Source organism: Lissotriton vulgaris, chromosome 1_1 (genome assembly GCF_964263255.1).
Source record: "Lissotriton vulgaris chromosome 1_1, aLisVul1.2, whole genome shotgun sequence".
Taxonomy (NCBI): Eukaryota; Metazoa; Chordata; class Amphibia; order Caudata; family Salamandridae; genus Lissotriton; species Lissotriton vulgaris.
The window spans coordinates 1,155,138,048-1,155,161,878 of NC_141685.1; the positions used below are offsets into that span (position 1 = coordinate 1,155,138,048).

The 23,831-nt window shown below is 49.9% G+C and overlaps 1 long non-coding RNA gene across 1 annotated transcript in view; it reads left to right on the top strand.

Moving 5' to 3' along the window:
* Nucleotides 1–23,831, top strand: part of LOC147748838 (uncharacterized) — a 502,888-nt gene that overhangs the window by 296,897 nt on the left and 182,160 nt on the right. The window lies entirely within an intron of this gene.

The following is a 23,831-nucleotide window of genomic DNA, read 5'->3' on the forward strand; positions in this document are numbered from 1 at the left end:
CTTCTCATGGCGAGCCCAGGCTCATCACCAGCACACGAGCACCGTGCTGCATGTCGAGCCTGGGCTCGTCATCAGCACAGAAGGGGTTAAAGGGTATTAGTGAGGGAGTCTGTGGGGAGCGCCCATGGGGGGCGTCAACAAATATTGTCGTACAGGGCGCCACCAGCGCTAAAGCCAGTCCTAGGCCGCACTGACGGGCATCTGAAGTTCCTATTACCCAGGGTGCATCCGAAATATTCAGTTTTGAACTACAGGACAATTTTTCCCGTTTGTAGGCACAGCTTGTAACAGACATCCAGGGTCACTGAAATTATGCTATTATGCAGCCATTGCATTTTCCTGCATAATTATGGATTTGTGACAGTTGCAACATAATCCATCATCTGCTGCATAATTTGCAGATTTTAACAAACAACAAGCATTTGCAATGCGATAGGTCTCGCTTTGATTACGTTTGAGCTATTGGCATTGCTAACTATTGCAACTCCAATTGCAATAAAAGTCTATAAATTGTAGGCCAAAAAAATCTGTATTTATTTTTGTAGCAATGGTTTCATGCTGCGCTTTAGATGAATATGTTTAAAAGTAAAGTGCGCCATACTGCGATTGCTATAATAGTTAATTGTGGATGCGGTAACAATTGATGTGTGCACTGATGGCTGGTGGTGTGTGTGCCTGTAGAAATTGTGCACTGATGGCTGGTGGTGTGTGTGCCTGGTGGAAGTGTGCAATGGCTGCTGATGGTGTGTGTGCTTGGTGGAAACGTGCACTGAAGGCTGGTGGTGTGTGTGCCTGGTGAAAGCGTGCACTGACGGCTGGTGGTGTGTGCCTGGTGATAGCGAGCACTGACGGCTGGTGGTGTGTGGGTGCCTGGTGAAAGCATTCACTGATGGCTGGTGGTGTGTGTGTGCCTGGTAAAAGTGTGCACTGACGTCTGGTGGTGTTTGCCTGATGGAAGCGTGCACTGACAGCTGGTGGTGTTTGTGCCCGGTGAAAGCATGCACTGACGGCTGGTGGTGTTTGTGCCCGGTGAAAGTGTGCACTGATGACTGATGGTGTCTGTGCCTGGTGAAAGTGTGCACTGACGGTGTGGTTGTGTGTGCCTGGTGAAAGCATGCACTGATGGCTGGTGGTGTTTGTGCCCAGTGAAAGCGTGCACTGACGTCTGATGGTGTCTGTGCCTGGTGAAAGTGTGCACTGACGTGTGGTTGTGTGTGCCTGGTGAAAGCATGCACTGACGGCTGGTGGTGTTTGTGCCCAGTGAAGCGTGCACTGATGACTGATGGTGTCTGTGGCTGGTGAAAGCGTGCACTGATGGCTGGTGGTGTGTGCCTGGTGAAAGCGTGCACTGACGGCTGGTGGTGTTATTGTTATTGTTATTTTGTTATTGTTAGTTTGGATTTATAGCGTGCCCAATCACCTGCAGGTCTCTAAGCGCTTGGAAATCGGTGTTATTACAATAACTTGGCTCAACTCCTCCGAGAGACACAGCTACAGGACTACATTGCGATCAGGGCTCTTCCGAACAGCAGTGTTTACAGTGATTTCCTAAACCGTAGGAGATTCACCTCCCTGCGTAGCCCCTCAGGCAGCTTGTTCCATAACTGGGGGGCCAAAACAGAGAAGGCTCTCCCTTCCTTAGTCACTAATTTGTAGCGGGGGCAGACCAGTAGCTGAGAATCCGATGATCTGAGTATTCTCTTTGGGTTGTATACTTCCAGACGAGCTTTGATATAGGCCGGCGCATGGCCATAGATCGCCTTATGCGCTATACAGAGGCTCTTAAACTCAACCCTCTCTTTAACAGGGAGCCAGTGAAGGTTTTGGAGTAGAGGGGAGGCTTTTGTTCGTCTGGGTAGTCCGAAGATCAGTCGTGCGGCGTCATTCATTACGACCTGGAGTCTGTTTGTCAGTGTTTTTGGGAGGCCAAGATAACGGTTGCTGCTACAATTGAGCGCATCATAGAATGAGAGAGGAGGGGGGCTAGCTTTCTCAGTTGTCTAATGATGTTCGTGCAGGTTCCAACAACGGTGGTGTGTGCCTGGTGAAAGCATGCACTGATGGCTGGTGTTGTTTGTGCCTGGTGAAAGCATGCACTGACGTCTGGTGGTGTGTGCCTGGTGGAAGTGTGCACTGACGACTGGTGTTGTTTGTGCCCGGTGAAAGCGTGCACTGATGGCTGGTGGTGTTTGTGCCCGGTGAAAGCGTGCACTGGCGACTAATGGTGTCTGTGCCTGGTGAAAGTGTGCACTGACGCTGTGGTTTTTATATGTGGTTGTGTGTGTGGTTGTGTGTGTGTGTGGCTGTGTGTATGGTTGTATGTGTGGTTGTGGTTGTGTGTGTGGTTGTGGTTGTGCATGTGGTTGTGTGTGTGATTGTGGTTGTGTGTGTGGTTGTGTGTGTGGTTGTGGTTGTGTGTGTGTTTGTCGTTGTGAGTGTGGTTGTCGTTGTGAGTGTGGTTGTGGTTGTGTGTGTGTGGTTGTGTCTGTGTGTGTGTGGTTGTGTGAGGTGTTGTGTGGTTGTGTGTGTGTGTGGTTGTGTGTGGTGTTGCGTGTGTGGTGGTGTGCGTGTGGTGTTGTGTGTGGTTGTGTGTGTGGTTGAACGGAAATGCTGAATCAGAAGAAAAGGGCAACGTGGCAGAAGGGTGCCAAAGAGAAGAAAGCACTTTGATGCCCTACTCATCGAGCGCATGTGCCTAATCCCAATAAGTAGTGCTACAAAAAGGGATGTACACTGAAAGATGGAGGTGGGAAGGGCACCTGGGAGGTATGATATTATAATGAGGGGTGATGTAAAGAGGGCCTGTAGAAATTGTGCACTGATGGCTGGTGGTGTGCGTGCCTGGTGAAAGTGTGCACTGCCGGCTGGTGGTCTGTGTGCCTGGTGGAAGCGTGCACTGACAGCTGATGGTGTGTGCCTGGTGAAAGCATGCACTGACGGCTGGTGGTGTGTGGGTGCCTGGTGAAAGCATGCACTGACGGCTGGTGGTGTGTGTGCTTGTTGAAAGCGTGCACTGACATCTGGTGGTAGCATGCACTGACAGCTGGTGGTGTTTGTGCCCTGTGAAAGCTTGCACTGACGACTGATGGTGTCTGTGCCTGGTGAAAGTGTGCACTGACGGTGTGGTTGTGTGTGCCTGGTGAAAGCGTGCACTGATGGCTGGTGGTGTTTGTGCCTGGTGAAAGTGTGCACTAATGACTAATGGTGTCTGTGCCTGGTGAAAGCATACACTGCTGGCTGGTGGTGTGTGCCTGGTGAAAGCGTGCACTGATGGCTGGTGGTGTGTGTGCCTGGGGAAAGCGAGCACTGACAGCTGGTGGTGTGTGCCTGTTGGAAGCGTGAACTGACAGTGTGGTTGTGTGTGCCTGGTGAAAACGTGCACTGACTGCTGGTGGTGTTTTTGCCCGGTGAAAGAGTGCACTGATGACTGATGGTGCCTGTGTCTGGTGAAAGTGTGCACTGATGGCTGGTGGTGTGTGCCTGGTGAAAGCTTGCACTGATGGCTCATGGTGTGTGCGTGCCTGGTGAAAGCGAGTAATGACTCCTGGTGGTGTGTGTGCTCGGTGAAAGCGTGCACTGATTTCTGGTGGTGTGTGTGCCCGGTGAAAGCGTGCACTGATGACTGATGGTGTCTGTGCCTGGTGAAAGTGTGCACTGACAGTGTGGTTGTGTGTGTGGTTGTGTGTGTGTGGTTGTGTTTGTGGTTGTGTGTGTGGTTGTGTGTGTGGTTGTGTGTGTGGTGTTGTGTGTGTGGGGTTGTGTGTGGTGTTGTGTGGTTGTGTGTTTCGTTGTGTGTGTGGTTGAATGGGAATGCTGAATCAGAAGAAAAGGGCAATGTGGCAAAAGGGTGCCAAAGAGAAGAAAGCACTTTGATGCCCTACTTGTTGAGCGCATGTGCCTAATCCCAATAAGTAGTGCTACAAAAAGGGATGTACGCTGAAAGATGGAGGTGGGAAGGGGACCTGGGAGGTATGATATTATAATGAGGGGTGATGTAAAGAGGGCCAGGAGGAGGGAACAGTCAGGCGATCTAATGAGACATTCTGGTGGGCACAGGAGGGAGCAGGAAAGAGGCAAGATTTAGGGGAAAGAACTGAGATAAGAATAAGAGAGAATAGAATAAAACTGTTAGGACAGCGAAAAAGGACATTTCCAAACAGTCGAGTGAGAAAGAGTCAAGAAACAGTGTCCAAACTTTAGAACAAGGAGGGGCGAAAGGATGAAAAAAAGTCTATAACGATTTAGAAGCCATTCTAGGGAAAGACTCAAAAATAAGGCGGAATCCACAACGAGACACATCATTAATGAGGTAGAAGGATTACACATTTAGCAAAATGTGACATAATGAGGCAGAACCATCCCGCAATGAGGCTAAAATAGGCACAAATCGGAAGAAGGCTCTGGTGGCCGTTCGTATGAGGCAGAGAGAGGTAGAGGGTGGAACAAAAAGACACAAAGATGTACAAGGCGGTGTACGAAAGCATGTAGAACCGGAAGGAGGCACACTACCCAAAGGGGCCGAGAAAGCTTTAAGAGGGCACACAGAGTTAGAAGGGGGTATAGAGAGCCACAACAAGACACAGACCCTCAAGGAGGTACCGCGAGCCATGACGAAAATCAGAGAACCACAAAGCATCAAGGAGGTACAGAGAGAAGCACAAAGGCATAAAGACCCCTAGGTGAAGCACTGAGAGCCATAAGGAACAAGCAAAAGTGACGTGGCCGCGCGCCCGCCCGCCAGTGAAAGTGATTGCGATCAAAGACAAAGACAGATGGCTGCGAGATCGCGATCAAAGACAGACAGATGGCGGCGCGCATGCATGCTCGCGTGCACCCAAGCTTCAGGCCAGTCAGGCCAGCAAAACCTTCTGGTAGCACTTTCAAAAGCCACTAACTAAATGTCTCGAAGAGACAACTTGCGCTGTCTCAAGCGAGACCTAAAAAACTTTGTAGCTCAAATGGATCAAAGGTTACTAAAACACGCCCATGCATGTTGCCGCTCAATGGAAGGCCCTTTCTAAAGGTTAGCTAGTCTTCTTTCAATTGCCGATTTCTCTATTTAGGTGTTAAACTAATACTAAAAAGGTGAAATAGAGTGCGGGTCAGGTCACACAGCATAGCTCAGCAGGTACCCTTGCACCTCATTTCTGAAGGTGGAAGTAAAAAATCTTGATGAGTGGTGGAGATCAGAACATTCTGCTGGGGTCAGCAGGCCCCCTCGCATCCCAGGTGAAGGTGGGTGGTTAAGAATAGTGGAAGATGGTTCATTCATGGAGCAGTGGGCATCAGGCACCCTCACTTGCCCTGTTATGAAGATGGGTGGCAGATTAAGAAAAGAGGTCAGTTCATGATGAAGGGGTCAGGAGGCACCCTCACACAAGCAGCTCGAGGCAATGGAGACAGAACCCGAGGTCCTCATCACAGCTGACTTTGCAGACTTTAAACGTGGTTTATTAGGTCTAAAAATGTATTACTATAGAATCAAACAAACTGAATAGAAACGCTTGTAAAATAAGCCCTTCTAAAATAATGTAGCATTTTTTGTAACATTTTGCGTTCCTGCTGTCTCCAAATACGTCACCACAGACATGTATTCCCTCTAGCTAAATGGCTATTCCCCATGCAAGGTCCGAAGGAAGCGCAACCTTCCCAAGGGAAAGGCCTACTGCCCAAGCCAAGAGCCCCCTCCCCAGCCAAGGACCAATTAATTCCTCCTACCCATGGACTTTTTTTCCCAGCCAAGGGCCAGCCAATTGCCCCAGACCTAGGCCTGCGAACACAGGAAACTATTCCTTCCTTCATCCAAGGTCCACTCCAGAAACCAAAGCCTTTCTTAAGAGGAGGGCCTGCCTCTTGAACCGAGGACTCGTCAGTAGCGAATCAATCAATCAATCAAAGACATTTATAGAGCGCACTACCTACCCGTAGGGTCTCGAGGCGCTTGGGGGGGGGGGGGCGCTACTGTTCGAACAGCCAGGTCTTGAGCTTCTTCCTGAAGGAGAGGTGGTCTTGGGTCAGGCGCAGGTCGGCCGGGAGGGAGTTCCAGGTCTTGGCGGCCAGGTAGGAGAAGGACCTTCCTCCTGTAGTGGCTCTGCGGATGCGTGGGACGGCGGCGAGCGCGTGGCTGGCGGATCGGAGGTGGCGTTTGGGAACGTAGAAGTTGATTCGGTTGTTGAGGTAGCTCGGGCCTTGGTCGTGGAGGGCTTTGTGTGCGTGGGTAAGGAGGCGGAAGGTGATTCTCTTTTTGACTGGGAGCCAGTGCAGGTCTCTTAGGTGTCCGGAGTTGTGGCTGTGTCGTGGGATGTCGAGGATGAGTCTGGCTGAGGCGTTCTGGATGCGCTGGAGTCTCTTCTGGAGCTTGGCGGTGGTTCCGGCGTAGAGGGCGTTGCCGTAGTCCAGTCGGCTGGTGACGAGGGCCTGGGTGACGGTCTTCCTGGTCTCTGTGGGGATCCACCAGAAGATCTTCCGAAGCAGGCGCAGGATGTTGAAGCACGACGAGGAGACGGCGTTGACTTGCCTGGTCATGGAGAGGGAGGAGTCCAGGATGAAACCCAGGTTGCGTGCGTGGTCCGTCGGTTTGGGTGCGGTGCCCAGGGCGGGGGGCCACCAGGAGTCGTACCAGGCGGAGGGCGAGGAGCCCAGGATGAGGACCTCCGTCTTATCTGAGTTCAGCTTCAGGCGGCTCGTCGTCATCCACTCGGCTACCTCTCTCATCCCTTCGTGTAGGTTGGCTCTGGCGGCGGCTAGGTCGTTGGTCAGGGAGAGGATCAGCTGGGTGTCGTCGGCGTAGGAGATGATGTTGAGGTTGTGTTGGCGTGCGATGGCCGCGAGGGGGCTCATGTAGACGTTGAAGAGAGTCGGGCTCAGCGAGGATCCTTGAGGGACGCCGCAGATGACTTCGGTGGCCTCTGACTTGTACGGTGGTAGGCGGACTCTTTGTGTTCTTCCGTCGAGAAAGGAGACGATCCATTCCAGCGCCTTCTCCTGGATTCCAACGTTGCTGAGGCGCTGTACTAGGGTGCGGTGGCAGACCGTGTCGAAAGCCGCGGAGAGGTCTAGGAGGATGAGGGCCGCTGTTTCCCCGTTGTCCATCAGGGCTCGGATGTCGAATGACCTAAAGCTTGCACGCCCCTCCAAGAGCCTGTTCCTAAGCCAGCAACCTGCCAAGCCAAAGGGCTTCCCGAGCAGTTAAGGTTAAATACTGAATCCTCGTGCCCCCCATAGAACCCCCCCCCCGAACCTCAGGACCGTTAATGACGAGGAATCAAGTGCCTGCATTCCCTGCCGAGGGCGTATTCCTAAGCGATCGCCTTCTCTCTCAGCCAAGAGCTCATTCCTAAGGGTTTGTCCTAATAGCTAAGGGCCCATGCTTCGGCCAAGAACCTGCCCTCCTCACCAGAGCCCGTTCGACCAACCGATGTACTGAAAACTCGGAGGCACTTTATACGTCAAGAGCCAGCTCTTCCCAGCCAAGAGCCCATTCCACCAGCGAAAAACCTGCTCCTCTACTCAAAAAACAATGTCCCAAGCCAAGTTCCAGTTCCGTTTAACCCAGAGTTCCTAGCCAGTAGCCACCTATGCCCCACACAGCCATCCAAAATCCCTTTAAAGGGAAAAGGCCAGCTCCAAAGCTGAGAGCCTGTTTTTCAATGCGTGGGTCTGTTCCGAGCTAAGTCACTGCTCCTCAAAATGTGTGTGCCTTCACCCCCATCCAGGAGCTTATTCGTCACGTTGGTAATCTGCCCTTCCTAAAGATAGCCCTTCCGCAAGTCAATGGTGTTTTTGTGAAGCCTGCCCACCCAGACAAGAACCAATTCCTTAAGCCAAGGGCTAGCTCCCCCAGCTAAGGGCCCCATATCATATCCTGGGGAGACTCCAAGGCCAAGAGGCACACCCCAAAACCAGACACTATTCAGCCCGCCAAGAACATGTCCTTTTCCTCAAACTAGGCCCACTATTTGTGTAATGGCATTATGTATATATGCATTCCTCTCGCAGACTGGGTTGTAGGAGATATGGTGACAGGCCTTTGCAAGGAGACGATGGCATGCCAGACCTGTGTATGGACGTGCTGGGGTTGCAGGACGGGCAACTCTTACCAGGGTGAGAGGACATCAGAAGGAGGGTGCCACACCTGTGCTCTCCAGGGGACCCAGGGTTGACAGCACTGCAGAGAGGAGGGACACAGACTGAATCCCCTCACATCACTCTAATAAGTCCATTCGCCTCCACATCAGGAGCCGGGCTGCGAAGGTGGGGCGTGGGGGGGCCGGTAATGGCAGAGAGATATTCCACGCAGGGAGGCCGTGCCCGCCGCACTCCATGCATCATTTATAGACCAGTCTGCAGAGAGCCGGGGTCAGTGTTTAATATTAATTTATCTCTGTGTGTTCTGCTGCCTCCCCTCTTCATTTTCAGTTAAAGGAGGGGGGGGGGGGGTGCGAACAGCATACACAGGCTTGGAAAACTTGCACTCTTTCTTAACACTTTTATGAATCTTGAAATTAAACTTACCCACTCTACCATCCAAAATCACAGTTGTGCCCCCCCTTTATAAAATCACACCTTCTGCACATACCATTTGTGTAGGACACACCCCTTTTGTACAGTCACATTCATTGTACACTCTTCTGTCCTCTGTTCAAAGAGACCACTCTGTGTGGTAACACCCTTCTATAACAATACATCCCTGCGTAAAGAAACAATTCTCTGGTAGGCCTGGGAGAAATGTAAATCACGATGGCGTAATGTGCCCGCCTGTAGGAATTGCATGTCACCCTTGTTATGCATAATTCGACTGTTACTCCTGCACGCATTTTTACGGCCCATTTGCGGTAGACATTTACAGCGAATGCACCCAAACAGCAGAACACGAGGAGCTGCTGTTAGCAGTACTCTTGTTAAATTCGTCCTTGCACCGAAAATTGAGGCAAGAAACATTTTGCACTGAAAAAATAGCGCAAGAGGTTGGATTTGCATTTCGCATAAGTATGCATAATTTAGCTTCATTTTGCCAAAACTTTCCATAATCAATCAAAACCAAATTAAACAAATGTGTTCCCTCCTGGTCTCTGTACCAATACTGCCCTCTGTTCTAATACCTCTCCCTCTATGGCACAGCGTTTACGCCTACAGTCTGTGTAGCGACACTGCTCTTTGATACATCATTTTGTGCCGGCACAGTCCACAGTATTGACAAGCATCCATCTCTATACCAATCCACCCCCATCTACCGACACAACTCTCTGTACCAACACACGCCTGTACACCCGTGCACTCCTATGTACCGATACAACCCTCTGTAGCAACACACGCCTCTACACCAGTGCACTTCTATGTAGTGACACAAAACTCTACTGACACAGCTCTTTAAACCTACAGCATTCTTTCTAGACAAACGCCTCTATGCAAAGCACCTCTTCCATGTCAATACACTGATTTATAAGTATAACACATGTCTCTCTACCAAAAACCTGTTCTACCAATACACCCCTTTCACCTTCACAAAGCTCTGTAGGCTTATGTCAGAATATGGAAGATAAATATCTATCTGTCAAAAAATTGTAAAGAAAGTATCAACTTGAACTATATCGTGACGATACACTTTGTCTGTCGGCAAAAGAGGGGTAACACTTGCGTATTTAAGTGGGCACACAGGAAAAGCCCCGAGCTGGTGGAAAGAAGGTTGTGAGAAAGTAATAGGCAGGGCTGCTTTAATTATGCAGCAAGGGAGGACCAAATTATTTTACCACGTTATTTAACTGATAAATACAGGCTCACTCTTAAAGGTCTTTAGAGTTTTAGTACCAAAAGTAGCTATACAAAATAAAACAATATAATCGCCTGAAAACATTAGCAATGCATTGCTAGTAAATGTTCACCTATGCAGCTGTTAAACTTCACAGGAACTCTTGTCCCTTTTTTTTTTTTAATTTGTAAGCAGTCAACAATGCACATTTCTTGGCTTAGCAGTAGTGACTGATAGCATGGGGAGAACCTGAAAAGAATATCTAATTGCTATAGTTCTACATTTTTGAAACTAATTTTAGAAAGGAAACATATATTTTCCATCAGTATATACAGAAAGTGTGAGTCTTAAATATATGGTGAGGTAAGGCGCAGTGTGGCGGGATACGATGTGGCGCAGTCCCTGATGCTGAGGAAAGGTGGGGCCACGTTTGGTGTGATGTGGGGTGCTGTGGGTGGTGTGATGCAGAGCTGACCCTCGCGGTTTCATGTGAAGTGTACTTTAATGTGCACTGTAAGGTGTAATGTGTTGAGGGATTGTATTATCCATAGTGCAGTACATATTTAAATGGTATGTTTTGGATGGATATTTAAGAACAACTAAAGTTTTGGGGCAGTGCAGAATATAGAGGAAATGATAAAAAGGGATGATTACTAATCGAGAGAAATGAAGAGAAAGAATAAATAGGGATAAAGCATGAATCAAAATGGAAACTGGAGAGAAGTGAATGAAAGGAGACAATAGCAAATTACACGAAGAGAGAAATGAGAAGAACAAGGAAGGCCAAAGGATAAAGAGGCAGGAAGAGAAAGAAAGAACAAGGGAAAGAGAGAGCAAAACCTGGAGAGCGCAGAAAGAGGACAGAGAAGAGAGAAAGGTGGCTGGAGATGGACGGAGGCTGCTCGGACCCGGGCCTGTCTTCCTCGGTGACAGGCCCGTGTCTTGGCTAGTCCCTCAGGAGCGCAGAGAGGAAGCTCCGGCAGCAGCTCTGAACGGCTGGCTGCCCGCACAGAGCACAGGGCTCGGCAAGCCGTCATGCAAGGCTTGCGACACCGGTGGGCGCTGGACTGTCTGGCCGTGGATGGTCGCATGGGCTCTGGGCAGGCTAAATCTTATCTGGACAGAAGCGCCGAGGGAGGGGGCAGCTTCATCTAAACTAGGGGTGCAGCAGAGGATAGTCAGACTATATGGGACCCTTTGTCACAATCGATGACTAATTAAGACACTGGTCCCACTGGACACAATTACCAGGGGAAAGTGTGGTACCGTACATAAAGTCCTAACTGCACACCTGCATGAACTCACTCTAATAATTATACCTAACCCATAATAACTTAATACACCACTAGAATTTGGACTAAATTATTTTAGTTTCGTCAGAGCACAATACTAACCTACTAACCAACACATTTACAATAATGAGTAATTACTGCTGGGTTAACCATTTACTTTGGATTATGGAGAAGCATGCTAACACCATATGAAGTGTTACAACGCATCGTCCAGGGTGGCAAGTACTAAATAAATGCTATTGCAATACAATACGGGGTCTGAGTTGACCAAAGCATTTTGTGCTATTTGCTGGCGTTGATGATTAAATACAAAGTTGGAAACAGAGTTTGCATTTTTTCACTTCATTAGAAGACTTGTGCTCCCCCTAGTTCCCTTTAGACTTTTAAGGTTCCCGGGTATGAATTATATTTCTTCGTGTCACGGCCGGGGCAGCTCGTGACTTCGTACCCAACCCTTCCGGGAGTCTAGTGTCTTTTTGAGGGAGTGCCATCATTTTTTGTGACTCTCGGGGTTGCCCACAACAGGGACCTCGTCCTAAAAGAATTCCAAACAGTAAGAGGACCCCAGAATGCTGCTCTACATGTGTATTTTTGGAGCACACGAAGACCCCCAAACCAGAGAAGATGGCTCAGCACACTTTGCCCAATAAGTCCAAAGGCTGCACAAATGACATCCCAAAATAATTAGAGATGTGTGAAGTTTGAAATGCTAAAGTTCAACATTTTCTTGACTTTATTTAAATACTGTCGAACGCTTTTTTTTAAAAAAAAACAAACAGAAAAATACATTGGAAATCTGGTTTTGCAAGCGTAAACACCCCAAAATCTTTTTTCCAGTAAATTTGTCTGCAAGTTGAGTTTCTCACCTTCACAAAACTTTGCCAGTGGAATTATATTTTCACACTTTGCCAACAACACCCCCCACACACATCCACAATGCAAATTAAATTAGCTCACTGAGAAATGCTTTAGTAACTTGCAGGTCTTTGAGCCCATTCTTCCATTCATCCAGGGTCTGATGACATTGTAATGTAATGACATTATGAGCATTGAGGCCTCCAAAACACAAGCTTTCGACAAGCTTCATCTACTCTCCGATGTGCTCATCTCGCATGCCTAAAGAACAGTGAATTTCTTGCATTTGTTGGGCAGAAGCATGTTTGAACCCATTTTTAGCCAGGCCAGAATAAACAAAAGTCATATCTCTATTCCACAAGGAGAAGACTCTTTTCAAATTAATTAAACAGCTCTTTTTCACATCCAAAGAATAAATAGAAAATTCTTCCGGAGAACCAGGACATGGAAAAGTCCGGTAAAATAATCCTCTCATTCTAAAGAAAAGCAGCAGAGGTCTTAGGAACAAACAAAGGCATATCCTTAGAACACCCAGAAGTAATAATAGATCCGAGCTAGGGGTCAATGAGCTAGTAATAATACCCTTTGGGCCAATGAGCTTGTAGAGAAACCGTTAAGAAGGCAAAAACCAAAATATTCACAATCCTTTATGTTTCCCTGATATTTTTTAAATGCTTCAATTGATGCCTATTTGATTATTACAGTAGCCACTTTTGAACCCAAGTAGAAACCATCTTAATGCATTTGCAAAATAAAGAATCAAACCCGTGGGCTCACACCATTTCACAGATGATACCCAGTGTTGTGGATAAGACCTAAGAGGGCGCTGTTTTCTGGAAGCATGAACCGCAATTGTTAGTTCTATTTATAAATCCCTTCTTTGTAGACCAAACTGTACAATTCTAGCCTGTAAGGCAGAGATGAAGAAGAAACCCCTGGGACAGTCCTGGTAAAGCTAGGGGAGAAGAAACGGTTGGCAAAACCGACTCTAGCCAAACAATCATCTAGGTCAACAGAAGAAATCAGAACCAGCGGGCACAAAAGGGAGTAATGCTCTTATTACATACCGGTATTTTTCATTACTCCGGGTACCGTTGTCCTCGTCCCATTCATAAATATATGGAGATAACCATCTCTCGACAGAAAAAAACGATCAAAAGAATGCTGGGACACTAAACCCAGCCCCTCCCACCGGGAGTACATAAGGGGTACTTACCCAGCAGTCTCCCTGCACAACCAAGCCCAAAACAGGAAGGCCGGCCGTCCGGGAGGGAGGGCGAGGCGTATGAATGGGACGAGGACAACGGGACCCGGAGTAATGAAGATTACCGGTAAGTAATAGAGCATTACCCCCAGGTCCCTTATGTTCTCGTCCCATTCATAAATATATGGAGAATACCAAAGCAGAAAAGCCGGCCTTCCCAAACCAAACAGAAGCCAACTCAGGAAACACCCCAAGACAGCAACCGCAGGAAGCAAGTGGCAGAACCGGTGAAACTCCAAGCAGGGCCCCCGACAAGGAGGAGCCCCCACCAAACTAGGAAGCACCTAACCAAAACAATGGAGAAGCAACCAGAGGACCGGAACAACCACCACAGGGGGCAACCAGGCCAAGCAGGAACACCCCACCGCCAACCAGAGAAGGGGAGAGGACGGACACACCAGCCAACCGAGGCAAGAAGAAAAATCCGTGAGGAGGCCACCCAAAGAAGAAACAGGCCAAGAACGACAAGGCCATGAAGCCAGAACCGGGCAACCGAAGCCAAACCCAGGCACAGAGAGCCCAAGCCAGCAAAAACCCAGCCTCGGAAAGAAAAAGGAACACCCAGGGGACCAGCGGGTCAGAATAACGCCAAGACCCAGCCAAGAACAACAAAAGGCAGTCCCTGGAAAGAGGGGGCTGAGAAGGCCACCAAGGGAAGGACTAAACCAGAAGAGTAGGGAAGCACCAGACGCGACCACAGAGCGACCAGAGGAAAACACCCCCGGTAACACCCAAAGAGCAGCAGGCCGAATAGAAAGGGCCAGCAACAGCAGCCAGACCACCAGCAACCAACCCGGAAGGTGAGACAGAGCCCACGAACAGGAAAGAGGCAAACCCCAAGGTCACAAGGGACCCATCACCCCCAGGAAACCCGAGCCGCAAAAAACGACAAGGGCAACCAACCAGGACCAAGAGACCCAGAACACCAAGGAGGAAAGGGAACAGGAGGAACCACAGGAACCCCAGAACACAGCCCCAGCCAACCGGAGGAAACCGGAGCAGGAAGCAACATCCCGAAGAAGGCACACCCCGAACAACAGAGGAGGGGAGCAACCAGACAGACAAAAGACCCAGCGAACCCAAGACCAAGCAAGGGAACCCAAAGGGGCCCACACCAACCACAGCCAAGCCCAACCAAGATAGGGCAGGCAAAAAAGACCCCAAACAGCCAAAGCAGAGGGCCGGGGAAAAAAACACAGAGGGCAGTGAGACCGAGGGCCAACAACCCCCAGAGCGCCCACAAGAGCGGGACAGGGCTAAACAGCACAGCACGGAACCCCAACCCAACAGGGGAGAGGGAACACAGAAGCAAACCGAAACCAGCGAGGAAGCCTAGCACGACCCAAGGCAGGGCAGGCGCAGGGGACGAACCCCACAGGGCAAAAATGGCAACCCAAGACACACCCCGGAAGCCAAGGCCAAGCAACCCGCAGGACCCGAAGGACCCGAAGGCCAAACCCAAAATGTGGGAAGGCTCAAATGAAAGGAAGGCCCCAGAAGAGCACAGGCCCCAGAGCAAACAGCCCAGGCAGCGCCCAAACGAAACCCACGAGGAGGTAAGCAGGGAAACAGGAGCCAGAGCCAGAAACAGAACCAAGATGCCAGAACGGCAGGAACACACCCCACGCACAAGGGACCGGAACCCGAAAGCAGAGGGACCAGCCCCCCCTCCCCACAGGGAGGCAAAGGCACCCGCCAAGAAGCGCCATGTCCAAACAGGCAGGCCAGAACAGCAGAAAAGCGCAACCAGGCAAACCCAAGCAGGGCGCCCCACAGACCAGCCAAGAACAGGAGCCAATAGGGATCAGAAGCAACCACAAGCCCGCAGACCAGGAAGACCGAAACACGGCCCCCGGAACAGGAGAACAGGGAAAGCGGAGGCACAACTCCGGCAAAAGGACCACCAGAAAGGGAAGGGACAACACCCGCCCTGTGAGAAGTTGGCCTGATATATGATGTTTTCAATTCTGGAACCACCTTGTATCAGTCCAAACAATCCCTTATGGTGTCTGGTTGTAAGTCAACCTATAGACAAGGTATCCTAGGGGTAGCATGGACTAAGCAGCCTGAAAGGCTAAATTCAAGAGGTCGTGTTAAGCGAGCTGTTTTACCAATCACAATCCTGTAATATCAAATGAAAGGACAGCACACAAGTATATATTATTAAAATATATGTGTTTATTGCTAAAATAATCCCCAGTACTCTTTATGAGCAAAGGGTCACAAGCGTTAAATCAAAAGCACAGTATAACATATGAAAGTTGCACAATTATGGATGAGAGCGGGTGGCCACTCAAACCATATATTAAGAAAGTGGTATAAGAGATACCAATTGAACAGTGGTTAGGCCTAGGGCCTAGGGAATCGCTGGGAGCAGTCGGGACAAGCAATGCTGAAGTCGGGAAAAGCCAGCGGGATTCGGGTGCAGCGCTTAAAGCACACGCATGCACCAATCCAAAGTCAATGGTGCGTAAAAGTTACACAGTTAGAGTTTAAGGATACTTCCGCTTAACCTAGAAGGATAAAACTTTAGACACAGACCCTAGAGGTGTGTACCAGTGTGGGAACACCAGCGTTGCTGAGTTACCTCACCCACAGGAAGGGGGTGCATAGGGTCGAAGTGGCGTCGGGTTTCGTCACGCAGGGTCTTGGTGCTTGAAGCTGAAGATGCTGCAGGCGATGTGAAGGAGAAGTGTCCGGTGTGATTCAAGGGTGGATCAGAGTCGTAAAGTACCTGAAAGCAGAGGGGACAGAGTCTGGGTCACTCAGCAGTGACCAGGGTGGAACCAGGACGGAACCAGGCAATGTCGGGCGCAATTAGGTGGTTGTTGAGGAGCTTCTCTCCGCAGCCATGTGGGCTCTGGGGCATCTGCGACATCCAGGAGCTGGTCACTAACTGTCCCACAAAGGTTCTCACCGTCGGCGCTGTCGGCTTCAAGATCGGAGCAAACAACACTTGGCAAGAGCAATCCACGCAGGACTGGAAGATTGCTTCTCACTCAGACTAGAAGGGTCAGAACGGGTGCTCCTTTTCAGAGGAGCGGGTGCAAGTCTGGAGCAATCAGAATCACAAGTCATATTACAAGTTTCGTTGGCACAGGGGCCTCAAGCCAGCAGGCAAGTGACCAGGCCAACGCGTTGAGCCAAAAGAATCAGAAGAGCCCCATGCAGCACTCGTTGAGTGTAGAGGGATGAGCTTCAGTGCAAAAAAGGCTCAGGGCTGGGGCTTCTCAAACCCCATTGTATAGCTTCGAGGGTCACTCCTGGGCTGCACTGTTAGCGTCTCGTGGTCTTGTCAAGATGTCGGGCCCCACGCTTCTGGTCGCCTCCATGGGTCTCAGCTCTGCAGGGACTGTTGATCGGGCTGTTAAAAGGCAGGCAAGCTTGATCTCATTGATCTCTGTTGCTCGAGTTCCGGCGGGAACTGCAGCAAAGCAGACATTGACGTGCTGGATGGTGCCTGTTTGCACAGGGTGGCCACTCCTTGACCACAAGGGAGATTCTTCAGTCTTCTACGTCGAGTAGGATGTCGAAGGGTCCAGAGTTTCATTTCAAATGTTTCATCAGGATAATCTGAGTGCGTTGGCACTGCTCCCATTCTTATACCAATCTAGGGGGCTGGATTATGTGCTAGGTCCCCTCCTATGGGTGGGACCCAGGAAGGGGGTGGATACACCCCTTTCCCTTTGATCCAGGCCGCGCTGGGACTGGGGCTGGTGTGTACCAGAACCGGTTTGGCTGGATTATGCAAGGGGAAGCCTTGTGCTCCCCAGGCACTGTCTGGTTTCTTTCAAACCTCCCTGCTACAATCCACTATCTCCTGTCTGGGGTGGTGTGACACCTCCCTGTGACAGGAAATCCTTTGTCCAGGCCTCCTTCGCTGAGTTTCGGTCAGCTGCAGGAGGCCAGACTTGTGTCTGTGGCAGAAGCATCCATTTTGTGGATCTGAGGCTCTTTTAAAATCAACCGCGTTTTAGCAAAGTAACATGTCGTCTCACTCTAGAGGGGTGGAATGCTACCCCCGTCGCAAGGACTGGCGAGGGGGTAGTATTCCAAATCGTATGACACCTTACACAACATGTTTTGATAAAGCCAAACCAAAGTTAACATATAACGCGAGGATTATAATGCACTTAATAGTATATGGTGTGGCATTATCCCGGAACAGCTTAGCGAATTGGACCCGACAGCTGCAGACAGGCTCAGCTCATGCTAGAGCACCATCTCACATAAAACCAAGCACTCTGCCTCCAGGATTGTTAAGGCCTGCCATAGGAGTGGCTTATAGGTGTATAGGTGTCCAGATAGGTTTAGATATAGGCATACTATATCTAAGCAAGGGGTGATTACACCACCTTGCCCCAGCTGAGTGATCAGCCAGTTGTGTCAATTTTGGATAGCCATCCAGGGGTGGCAAAAGATATGCTGCAGCCCCTGGTAGGCCTTGGATTCACATATGCCCTGGGCACCTATAGTGCTCTGTACAGGGGCTGATAAGTTGACCCAAGCCAATTTAGTTATGCACCTAGGGTACATGGAGTCCATTTTACAGAGAGAGCAGATAGCCTGGGGCCCTGATTAGCAGGGAACCAGGCCAACTAGGTCGAAAACCAGCTAAACACAAGGCAAAAAATCTGGGGTAACCATAGTCAGGAAGCCACCTTCCTACACAACCCCCCCCCCCCCCCCCACGAAAGGAGATAAGGCTATCCTTGTCCAGGTAAGCCTATATTGCCTGAGTGGCCATATAAGGAAGTGCCTGCACTAGCATGGGTACCCCCTGTCTCATGGTCCACTAAGCAGTCCCTCACCCTTGGGGTATTAGAGGGTCTCCACCATAGGGAATCACTACCTTGGGTGTGTTTATGCAAAGTTAAAGGCTGGTTTGGATATGGAGTATTGAAGTGAGGCTCCACTAGTTTAGGGCTCAGCTTCCTCCAATTATCTTCCACCATGTGTGCCTTTCTTTCTTCAACTGAGTTGCACTGTGATCTCAGGGTCAACCTCTTGCTACCTAAATCTGGAGGCTGGGTCCCTTGTTTTGGTTTACTGGAGGGACAGTTCAGGTTTGGGCCCTTTGGGTCCCAGGTTTGGCTGTGCCCAACAGAATCCATCTGTGGGAGGTCCCTAACTACTTTTAAGGGTGCTCCCTCAGGAGTTTTTTAAGTTTTCACCTTATTAGGGCTACTAGTTTTGGTGCCCCTAATCTGTTGATGGGGGTGCTTTATTTGACAGGGGGCCCTCTGGGTCTCATTGTCCTTCTTGTCCTCTGTAGCCCTGGGCTGACTAAGGCAAGGTAGAGAGGGACAGGTTACCTGCTCCAGACTGGGTCCCACCTGAGAAGGGTCCACTGCCATCAGAGGCTCTGTCAGGCCAGGCCTAACAACCTTTGGGGCAGTGCCTTCATCAGGGGTAAGATCAGTTCCCTGAGGAGGCTGATCCTGTCCTAATGTCTGGTGAGGGGGAGATTTCTCTTCCTCCTCCATGCTCTCAGTTTGGGTGGAGTGATCCATCTTTTCAGGCTTCACAACACACATATCTGTTTGAGTTTGGGCTGTGGCCATCACAGCCCCACCAACCTTTTCAGGAGGAGACTCAGTTTGGGTTTCTGATGTTATCATAACAGCTTTGCTATTCTGTTTAGGAAGAGCTTCTGCTAAAGATGGGGCTGAGTCTTGCACAGCCCTACTAACCTTTTCAGGAAGGACATCTTGGGTTGGGGCTGTAGCCATTACAGCCCCACTAACCTTTCCATTGGCATTTACCATTCTAGAATGGGTTTCCTGTTCAACCTCAGTCCAGGCTGAGATTTCCAAATCATTTCCTAGTAGGCAGTCTACAGTCAAGTTTGGTGACACTGCCACTCTCTTTGGGCCAGTGACACCTCCCCAGCTGAGACTTACTACTGCCATGGGATGATTGGTTTGAATTCCATCAATGTTTGTCACCTGGTATGTGGCACCAGGTAAAAGTAGCTTAGAGGGGACTATACAGTCAGCCACCATGGTGATGCTAGCCCCTGTGTCTCTAAAGGCTTCAACATTCAAACCATTGATGATGGGTTCTTGTCTATATTTTCTCAAGGTATTTGGGCAATCAGAGAAGGTGGCAAACCTCATGCCAGTCTCATAAACAAGATCATTTGGGGATGGGGACCTGGATAAGCCAGGGTCCACCTGGGCTCCAAAAGTAAACGCACCCAGATTCCTGGGTGTGCTCCCACTTCCTGGGGGATTACTGCTGACAGTAACAGGAGGTGTTGGAGCTGGCTTTGGAGGTATATTCTCGTTATTGCCATTCTTTGGACAACAGCTGTCTGATTTCCAATGGCCAGTCTGTTTACAGACATGACAGTATGGCCTTTTCTGGGTAGATGAAGTGTCTTGGGACCCACCCCCATCCTTGGAGTTTTGGGGCCTTGGGGAAGTCTTTTCTTTACTTTTATCCCCACCCTTATCTTGAGGCTTGGTAGACTCCTTCTTCTGGTCATTGCCCTGATTCTTAGGCCTAATCCTGGTTCCGACCCATTTATCTGCCCTCTTTCCCAATTCTTGGGGAGAGGTCAAATCTGAGTCCACCAGGTGCTGGTGTAAGAGCTGGTTCTGACAATTACTTAGGATCTGCTCCCTCATAATCAAATTATACAATCCTGTGAAGTCATGTACTTTGCTGCCATGTACCCAACCCTCCAGAGCCTTAGTAGCACAATCTACAAAATCAGTCCAGTCCTGTGTCTGTGTCTTCTGGGTGTCTCTGAACTTCAACCTGTACTGTTCAGTTGTTAAGCCAAACCCATCTATGAGAGCACTCTTCAGGACTTTGTAGTGTTTAGCATCCTCATGTCTGACAGTGAGGATCGTATCTCTCCCTTTCTCTGAAAAGGAGTTCCATAAGATTGCTGCCCACTGTTCCTCAGGAACCTGCTGTACCATGCAGGCTGTCTCAAGAGCAGTTATCCACTTGTGGATGTAATCCCCTTCTGTGTAGGGGGGCACAATCTTTGTCAGGTTTCTAGTATTATAGGACCTGTCTTTCTCTCTAGGAATATTGTTGCTGCCACCAGTGGCATGTAAGCCACACATTTTCTGTTCCCTTGCTAAAGCAAGTTTAGCTTGGGCCAGGGCTAACTCTTCCCTCTCTATCTGGAGTTCCACAGCTCTCATCCTGGCCTTATGCTCTCTTCTCTGGGGGGAAGTCATTCCCCTTTGAGAGTTTCTGGAGACACTAGAAATGTGAGAATCCACTGAGGAAGCTTTCACCCTTCTATTGCCTGGAACAGTTCTGCTTTGTACTCTGGGGAGGTGCTGGCCCTCTCCATTTCCAAGTAGGTCCAAGTTGGTTTGGCTAAGCCTCCCCACATGTACCTGGATATCCCCTTGATCTGAATCTTCATCAATATGTGGTTCAGTGTCCACCTCATTCTCTTGGGGTTTCACTCTATCTCCTGATCTTAAGGGAGCTATGCTAGCTTGCTCAAGGTCACCCTTCTCCAGGATGGCTATCAGGATAGGAATAGTAGGGTTGTGACCCTTTTCATCCCCCTTACAGTACACAAGGTACTCAGGTCTCTGTGGCTGAGGGTGTCATATCTGGAAGTTGCCTTGGTAAGGTCAACTGTCACAGGCTGAGAGCCAGAGGCTACACCTGTCTCAGACATGACTGCTAGTGAGGTGCAAGTGGTGCACTTACCTACACTAAGTGTTTTCCTACTGTACCTTGCTAGTGAGTTGTAGTCAGGGTGTGCTAATCCCTTTAATCTACAACTACTAAGTTCAGTAGAATTTAAATATGCTAAGCTTTTGTTTATATGTACCTAAGGTACTTGATGTGATCTTTCAATTTGATAAAAAAGATTGCAATGGTAAAACAACAGCAAGCTCAAATCCGCACCGCTGCACACCAATGTGAGAAGTTGGCCTGATATATGATTTTTCCAATTCTGGAACCACCTTGTATCAGTCCAAACAGTCCCTTATGGTGTCTGGTTGTAAGTCAACCTTATAGAAAAGCTATCCTAGGGGTAGCATGGACTAAGCAGCCTGAAAGGCTAAACTCAAGAGGTCGTGTTAAGCGAGCTGTTTTACCAATCCCAATCCTGTAATATCAAATGAAAGGACACCACACAAGTATATATTATAAAAATATATGTGTTTATTGCTAAAATAATCCCCAGTACTCTTTATGAGCAAAGGGGCACAAGCGTTAAATCAAAAGCACAGTATAACATATGAAAGTTGCAAAATTATGGATGAGAGCGGGTGGCCACTCAAACCATATATTATGAAAGTGGTATAAGAGATACCAATCGAACAGTGGTTAGGCCTAGGGCCTAGGGAATCGCTGGGAGCAGTCGGGACAAGCAATGCTGAAGCCGGGAAAAGCCCGCGGGATTCGGGTGCAGCGAATAAAGCACACGCATGCACCAATGCAAAGTCAATGGTGCGTAAAAGTTACACAGTTAGAGTTTAAGGATACTTCCGCTTAACCTAGAAGGATAATACTTTAGACACAGACCCTAGAGGTGTGTACCAGTGTGCGAACACCGGCGTTGCTGAGTTACCTGACCCACAGGAAGCGGGTGCATAGGGTCGAAGTGGCGTCGGGTTTCGTCACGCAGGTTGTTGGTGCTTGAAGCTGAAGATGCTGCAGGCGATGTGAAGGAGAAGTGTCCGGTGGGATCCAAGGGTGGATCAGAGTTGTAAAGTACCTGAAAGCAGAGGGGACAGAGTCTGGGTCACTCAGCAGTGACCAGGGTGGAACCAGGACGGAACCAGGCAATGTCGGGCGCAATCAGGTGGTTGTTAAGGAGCTTCTCTCCGCTGCCACGTGGGCTCTGGGGCATCTGCGACGTCCAGGAGTGGGTCACGAGCTGTCCCATAAAAGTTCTCACCATCGGTGCTGTTGGCTTTAAGATCGGAGCAAACAACACTTGGCAAGAGCAATCCATGCAGGACTGGAAGATTGCTTCTCACTCGGACCAGGAGGATAGGAGAGGGTGCTCCTTTTCAGATGAGCGGGTGCAAGTCTAGAGCAACCAGAATCACAAGTCGTATTTCAAGTTTCATCGGCACAGGGGACACAAGGCAGCGGGCAAGTGACCGGGCCAACGCGTTGAGCCAAAAGAAGCAGAAGGGCCCCACGCAGCACTCGTTGAGTGTAGAGGGGTGAGCTTCAGTGCAAAAGTGGCTCAGGGCTGGGGCTTCTCAAACCCCATTGTACAGCTTCGAGGGTCACCCGTGCGCTGCACGGTCAGTGTCTCGTGGTCTTTTCAAGATGGCGGGCCCCACGGTTCCGGTCGCCTCCACGGGTCTCAGCTCTGCAGGGACTGTGGATCGGGCTGTTAGAAGGAAGGCAAGCTTGATCTCGTCGATCTCTGTTGCTCGAGTTCCGGCGGGAACTGCAACAAAGCAGACGTCAAGGTGCTGGATGGTTGTTACATTAAGGAGCTAAGGGGATAATTGGAACAGGTCGTCCCCCTCTCTAAATACTCGCAACAACACAGACCTGTTCCATTTGGTGCTACAAATATGCCTGGTCAACCCTCCTATATGTTTTTAGGATTAGGTAATAGCCAGCATTTCAAGCTATTCATTTCTCTAGACCAGGTTCACCACTTGGATGCACCTATGCCCTGGGCACCTATAGTGCTCTGTACAGGGGCTGATAAGGTGACCCAAGCCAATTTAGTTATGCACCTAGGGTACATGGAATCCATTTTACAGAGAGAGCAGATAGCCTGGGCCCTGATTAGCAGGGAACCAGGCCAACTAGGTCGAAAACCAGCTAAACACAAGGCAAAAGATCTGGGGTATGTATGTATGTATGTATGTATAGGCATTTATATAGCGCACTACTTACCCGTAGGGTCCCAAGGCGCTTCGACCGCTGCGAAACCCTTCCTGGCTTCCCTGAGAGATGGTCCCTTAATGGGTATCACCAGGGTGAGACCAGGCATCCCCGGCGGTCTGGTGGGGCCATTAGTGAAGATGAGACAAGCTAATGCCCAGAGTTGCCGAGTGTGATCGCTGATCAGAGTGGGCACCGAGGCGAGAGAATTATCGAGTCCGCTGACCCTGGTCCAGAAACCTGCCGCGCCGGGAATCGAACCCTGGTCCCGGGCCGTCCTCTGCTCTCGGGTCTGCCGCCTCTAACCAGTGAGCCACACTACTTCACTAGTCAGGTAGCAAACCTTCCTACATGCCCTCACCACAGTGAGCCAAGCCGGAGAAAACACACCACAGGCCAAAGAGACCCAGCAGACCCCAACCGCACTAGGGGAAACCATCCAGGCAGCAAACAAGGCCCACCCATCAGCAACACAGACCCCAGACGAGACCCGAAGAAGCAGGGAGGAAATGACACAGGCAGAAGCCCAGCCAGAAGGCGAAGAAGCCAACCCAAGACACCCCAGGGTAAGCCACCCCAGGGGAAGCCAACTCCACCAAGGCACCAGAGCAGGCGAGCCTCCCAGAACACCACGCAGCAGCGAGGACCAGAGAGGAGCGACCAGCGCAACCCAAGCACACCGGCACAAGGGAGACAGACCCTGAAAGGTGGTCAGACCAGCAACACAGAGCCAGAGGAGCCCGGGGAGGGAACAAGACCAACCGGAAGCCAAGTGGGAGACCTCAACGGGGAGATAATCCAACCGTAGGGAGGAAAGGCCAAAGGC